This window comes from Chenopodium album, chromosome 14 (assembly GCF_948465745.1).
Source record: "Chenopodium album chromosome 14, dcCheAlbu1.1, whole genome shotgun sequence".
In the NCBI taxonomy this organism is placed as follows: domain Eukaryota; kingdom Viridiplantae; phylum Streptophyta; class Magnoliopsida; order Caryophyllales; family Amaranthaceae; genus Chenopodium; species Chenopodium album.
Window position 1 is genome coordinate 34,222,437 of NC_137847.1, and position 6,433 is coordinate 34,228,869.

At 33.0% G+C, this 6,433-nt stretch overlaps 1 long non-coding RNA gene across 1 annotated transcript; it reads right to left on the reverse strand.

Moving 5' to 3' along the window:
• Window positions 1–326: 326 nt before the first annotated feature.
• LOC145579158 (uncharacterized) lies at window positions 327–5,033 on the reverse strand. The gene is made up of 4 exons (XR_014099062.1): window positions 4,794–5,033; window positions 2,496–3,058; window positions 2,020–2,414; window positions 327–847 (listed from the first exon to the last, which is right to left on the reverse strand). It is a non-coding gene; the product is annotated as an uncharacterized LOC145579158 (long non-coding RNA).
• Window positions 5,034–6,433: the final 1,400 nt, after the last annotated feature.

The following is a 6,433-nucleotide window of genomic DNA, read 5'->3' on the forward strand; positions in this document are numbered from 1 at the left end:
GGCATTAGGCCTAATGCAACGGCCATGTACCGTGACATCTACTGGCGTTGTAGTAGATCTAACGCAACGATATATGACACCTAATGCCACGACATCTATGATTCGTTGCGTTAGCTTAATACCTGATACAACGGCATAAATTATCCGTGGCAATAGATTACCAAACATAATTATGATGAAATTGACACCTATTGCAATGGATGAAGGTAATACAACGATACATGGAATACGTATCTACTGCCACGGTAATTTTTTTTTTCAATGGGACGATAATATTAATTTTAAATTACTAATTAGTCACTACAAATCTAAATATACTAACAACAGAAAAAAAATATCGTTGAATTTATATATAATAATTATAAATGCTAAATACGTACATTACAAAATATTACCTACTTGTTTTCGGTATGACATGCTCCTACTAATATATAAAAGTTATATACTTAATTTAATCGTCCAAAATACAAATTCAACATATATATAAGCCGAAATTTCCAAATCTTCACAAACTTGAACTTAATAGAATATGAGTCACCAACATATATGCACCATTTGTTAGATGACTAGTCATACTTCATCTCCATTTAGCTCGCCATGCACCTACACGTAAATTAGAATAAAAAAATAGAAATAGAAATATAATAAAACTAAATACGATCAATTAGCCAAGATTTTGACCGGATACGGAATCACTGGTGTTCGATCTAGTGGTATTTTTAAGGGGATTCTTTTTATCGCTGTAGGATCCAAGCGAATTTTTCAATTCCTCTGGTTACAGCTAGTTGGACCTGTGAGTCTGCGGGTGAAATAGGCCCTGTGAATGCGCTTCAAATGATGGGTCCATCTGTAGTAGTCAATGTCTAACTATTACTTTTCACAGATTATAAATGCACCTAAATTAATAGAAATGTAGTCCAAAGACAACATCAGCCAAGTTTGAAAATTATCAGCCATATCAACAGCAGAACAAACGAAGCAATATTATCAACAAAAAGAAATTGATACTTTTACATCATTTTATAAATAAATAGCTAACCAAAAACATAATTTAGTACAAATGAGTCTATATCAACAATTTACCCAAAATAATAATAAAAAAAAAAAAATTGAACACTTCAAGCAAAAAAAGAAAGAAATTAAATGAACAAAAGAAGTAAACCTATAAAAAAGTTGTGTCATTAGGGTCCTTCTTGATGACTTGAGTATATAAAGCAGCAGCTTTAAGGTAGTTACCAGCTTGAGCAAGAGAATGTCAGTCCAAGCTTGATTTTGATCTTAAGGTGGAAATCAAGCAAACACTAGGGTATTAATGTCTCTAATGTTGCATATCACATGCTACAAAGCCCACCAAAGTTCTGTGACATTCATCTATGGACAGTCCATTGTCAGATAGTGATGTGTGATGAAGCTGACCGTATGTACAACCACCACTAAAGGTGTACACTGCAATGGAGAAGTATAGTGACTTGGGGACAGGGGTCCCGCAACAAGCAAACAACCGTCACTAATACTCCACTAAGGGGGTGAGAAACATGATAGGATCGGAGGAGGGACTGCTATGCTGTGACTGTGGTCAGCTATTTACATATTATGTATTCCATTCCCCACTTGTCTCTAAAATTACAACCCTTTATCTCTTTTGGACACGTAGATTTCAGAGAGTATATTATAGATTTCAGAGAACAGGACAACAGCAGTTGATGAGCTATGCAGCAAGTGAAGACAAAACCAGCTGCCAAATCAGTTAGGGGACTTGTGTATATAATTGAAAGGGGGGGGGGGGAGTGTAAGGCAGACGAAACCAACCAAAAGCATGAACATCAACATCAACCCATACAACAATAAAAAGCAGCAACAAACAACAAAATCATCAACCATATACAAAAATAAAAGCAATAAAGCAACAGTGGGCATTAGGAAAATATATTAACAGCAGCAACATTTCAACATAGTAGAATTAGGTCAGCAACATACAACAAAATCTAGACAAAAGCATAAGAAAATAATTTATGTTACCTGATTAATTGTGGCACTAGATTTAGAAGATTGCCCATTTTGGTCAACAAGAAGATGTGGTGCACTAGATTCATCCTTTCGAGCCGATGGAATCCCAAAATCAGGAATGACAAGATTGATCTCGGGGTTAGCGTCCCGAAGTTGAGACAAAATTATTGTTGTTACGCTTGGTGCAAGTTGTTATACTAGCTGAGATTGCACACTTTCTAAAAATTCTGCCGGGAATATGAAATCTAACTTTTTATCTTTTTTCTTCAAATCTAACTTTTTTTTACCCCTTTTCCTTGTAGGCGTACATGGCTTTTGCGCTTAGGATCTAGAATCACTTAGGAGTAAGGGTCCTTAGAGTTACTACCATCTTCATGTTGGAAAGACTCCAAAGCATCCATTTTAGCCTATTTTAAGAAAATAAAGCCACCTGCTTATTATTTATCAAAGCTAAACAAATATAACATACATCTAAAATGTTAACTCACAATATTCTCTTCTATTTTTTCATGGTTGGTAAGGTATGTCCTTCCCACTGATCTCTTTCTTAACTCCTTATAGACCCTTGCTTGAGAAGGTTCTTGCTTATCAGGATCTTTTTGTTGTTGTGGAAACTAATACATAACATTGAATTGATTACAAATAATTAAAGGACAAGGGTGAAAGCTTCATGTAGTACATGTAATAATGATGGTAACATAAAGATTATAAACATAATAAAATTGCCTAGAAATGAGATGAATTATTTACCAACTCATGGCGTAAAATTGCATAAGAGTTACGGCCCATAGTGTGCATATCATCTAACATTAGGCGATTGTCTTTGTTGATAACTTATCCGTTCTTGGAACGAAACCATTACAAATAAGGTGGTCTCTCACAACCTCCTCATGACGCCAAAAACGATAATGATAACTTTCACAAGGACAACAAATTTGATTTCCTTGAGATTTAGAAACAAATGCCTTTTTGACATATTCATCTACTCCTTGTTCATATTCATCACTCCATTTGACAAACATCCACCACTCTTTAGTTTTACTATCCATACCTTAGGGTAAGAATTAAGAGAGTTATTTATTTAAATTATTACTAAAAATAAAATTTATTTATTCACTAATTCACAAGAACTTAATTGAATACTAAAAATTAAATAAAAAGAATGACAAACATATTATAAGGGAACATACAATCAAATTGCAAGATTATTGACATGACACCATACCACAAAATTACAACATCGTTAAAACTTTAATGACATGAAATCATTGACCAATCTTTAGCTAAAATACACATAAATGTAATCAAGGAGTCATGAGATAAACCATATGCCTTCAATTGTTATAACATAGTCAATTAACAAGTCAACTCTCTCAATAACAAAAAATAAAATAAAAAGTCAACTCAGTAAATTTAGATAATATATCATAATCTAGAATAACTTAATAGTAAAATCTGAAAACAAAAGAGCAGCAAGTTAAGCTAGGATGATGTTTAAATAAAAGTGGAAGGATTATTTCAAGAAGCATAGCTACGTGAACTACATTATATAGCTTCTATATAAATTGATTTCACATCCATCAAGAAACAATTACCCTTTTGTAGCACATTAGTATCAAAAGATAAATTTCAATAGCTTGCTAGAAAAATGGTTTAATTTCTTTTATAGCATAAATAGCTTAGGCACACACCTATCTCTCCTCAATAGACAAGAGATAGATACTACGTAATATTAATTTTGTTAAGCCGTTAAGGCAAGCAAAACTAATTTAAAAAATTCATTAAAAAAATATTAACACAAATTATCCATCACACCATCCCAATACAACTTCAAAATCTTAAAATATTAAGGCCCTTTGTTCTTTAACAAATTTATCAAGTTATTAACAGAGTGCAAAAGTAACAAAACCAAGTAAAATATTATGTTACCTCTGCTCACTGAGTGTATATCAATAAGAAATGCTCCTATATGTATCACCACACATGTAAATGGGAGAGTATGGATCAAACATTCAGCAAGAGAGGCAAACCCATAAGATTAAAGCATTCAAACTGACTCCTTATACTAGATTTACCTAACTAAATACAAAACCCAAAGAGAGACACAGAAAAAACTTTCAAGCTAGACAACTAGTAAGAGTATTGTTAAACTTAATCATAGGTCCATAACATTCTAAGAGAAACAAATAGCTAAGAAGTAATAAATAGGCTAACAAAAGCTTGAAGTGTCCTTGTCAGCTAAATCAAAGAACCAAAATCTTTTTTTTACTGAACAAGATGGTCTTAAAATATCACCCACCATTACTAAACAGATGTTTGACCATAAACGAATACATCTCCGAATGCGTTAATATAAGACAAATTGGCTAACAATTGTTTACGTGACTTGAGCTAATTGCAGTAAGCCAACAACTTAGATTAAACTCAAATGCTATATTAATATTGCTATACTATTTAAAGTATTAACCTTGAAATTTATAACCCACCCAAAAGAGGGATTTTTCCTCAAATTAGATTTTTTCAGACCTTCTAAACCCTTGAAATTTCTTCCTATTACTATTATTTATGGCCTATCTCCTCATCCCACACTTATAATCCATTTACACTAGATCTGAACCAAAAACAAAACTAAGTAATCCATCTTCCTATTACTGTAAATTATGACCTCAAATACAAAATTCGCAACACATAAACAAAAAAAAAACTCCAAATTTAATTAGCACAAAATGCAACCAAAAAAATTTCAATTAAGTAATAAGTTTGAAAATCAAAACTACATAATGTACCTTAAACGCACCTTCGAGGAATTAGCAACAGCGTCGGAACTTGGAACATGCAAGAGATGAAAATGGGACGACCTTCGAAACCCTCAAAATCTGGTATTCAACCACTGGCGAAAACCGCTACTTCGCTTTGGTCTTAGCCCCTTAAACAACCTGTGCGTACCTTCGTGTACAATGGTAGAATTTTTGTGTAATTTTTCTCTTTTTTTCAGTCAAAAATGGCAAATATGGAAATGTTTGACTATAGTAGCAAGGGAAATGAGGATAGAGAAGAACCCAACCTTCTTGTTCTTTTCCTTTTTTCGTTTTTTTTTTATTTTTTATTTTTTATTTTTTTTTTGTCTTAAATTGCAAACACGTGTAATTGTTTAAATGATTTGGGGGATTTCTTTTGTCTTAATTTGCAAACACAAGTAATTGTTTACAAGCTTTGGGGAAAAATATAGAGGAAAATAATGAAATTTTACGCGCCTTATGAAATTTTTTTGGGGAAATTACATATGCCGTTGCATTAGCTTCCCAAGTTGTCAATATTGGTAGGCTATTGCAACGGCTTTCAATATCCGTTGCATTAGATCTACCTCTTATACTATTGAAGTAGGATGTGTTGTATTAGCCTACTCTATTGCACCGGCAAATAAAATATCGTTGCATTAGCCTAAATTCATCCGTTGCATTTGGTAAAAAATGTAGTAGTGAATGGAATATGCTCAGAATATCCTACAAATCTTATCCAAAATTAAACAGTTTAATTATGAATAATCACCAATTTAACAACTTTAAATATGGATATTATCAATTAAGTCAACTTTTAAAATATTTTATTTTATCATAAAACAAAAGATTTTATTTCAAATCAACAAATTTTATCCCAAAATAAATCAGAATTTCTGTTGAAATACTTTTTAAAACAAAATAATACTTTTAATTTTAATTTTTTTTTGAAAACCGTGCCACACACGCTAGCCACCGTGGTTGGCTAGCCGAAGCTAGCTATGGTGGTTGGTTGCTTTCACGTAGCCATTGCCGCAAGGCAACAACGTGGTAGCAGCTACTGTTGGGGCTGCAGGCCACCGTGCGCGGCCAGCCTTGGCTAGCCATGGTGATTGGCTGCTTTGCAGCAACCACTGCCGCGCAAGGTAGCAACAGCAGCCCGGCTGCAGCCGTGGCAACAGCTGTGCAACTCTTGCACGCTGCTGCCCAAAGCCACCCGGATGTCCGCCCTCCTTTTCCCCTCCTTCTTGGACCAGCCATGGATGTCACCTCTTAATTCCTTTTTTGTTTTTTTGGTTTTTAATTTAACTAAATTAACATTTATTAAAACTAAATTAAACTAGTCTAGAAATTAAAATTAAATCACCATTCAATTTTAAAATTAGGGTTCATCATAAAATTAATCCCAATTTAACTCTAAATTTTAAAATTAAATCGATGATCATACACAAAATATTTTTATGCATAAATCAATCCAATTAAAATTATGAAACATAAAATAATTTGAATTAATTCAAAAATCAAGCACAAAATCATATTTTAGGGCTATGAATTTTCGAAAATCCGAAAATTAGGGTTAGGATGTTCGAAATTTTCAAACAATTTACACTAAAATTCGGTCCTCTTCATGGCTATTTGAGCATAATTAA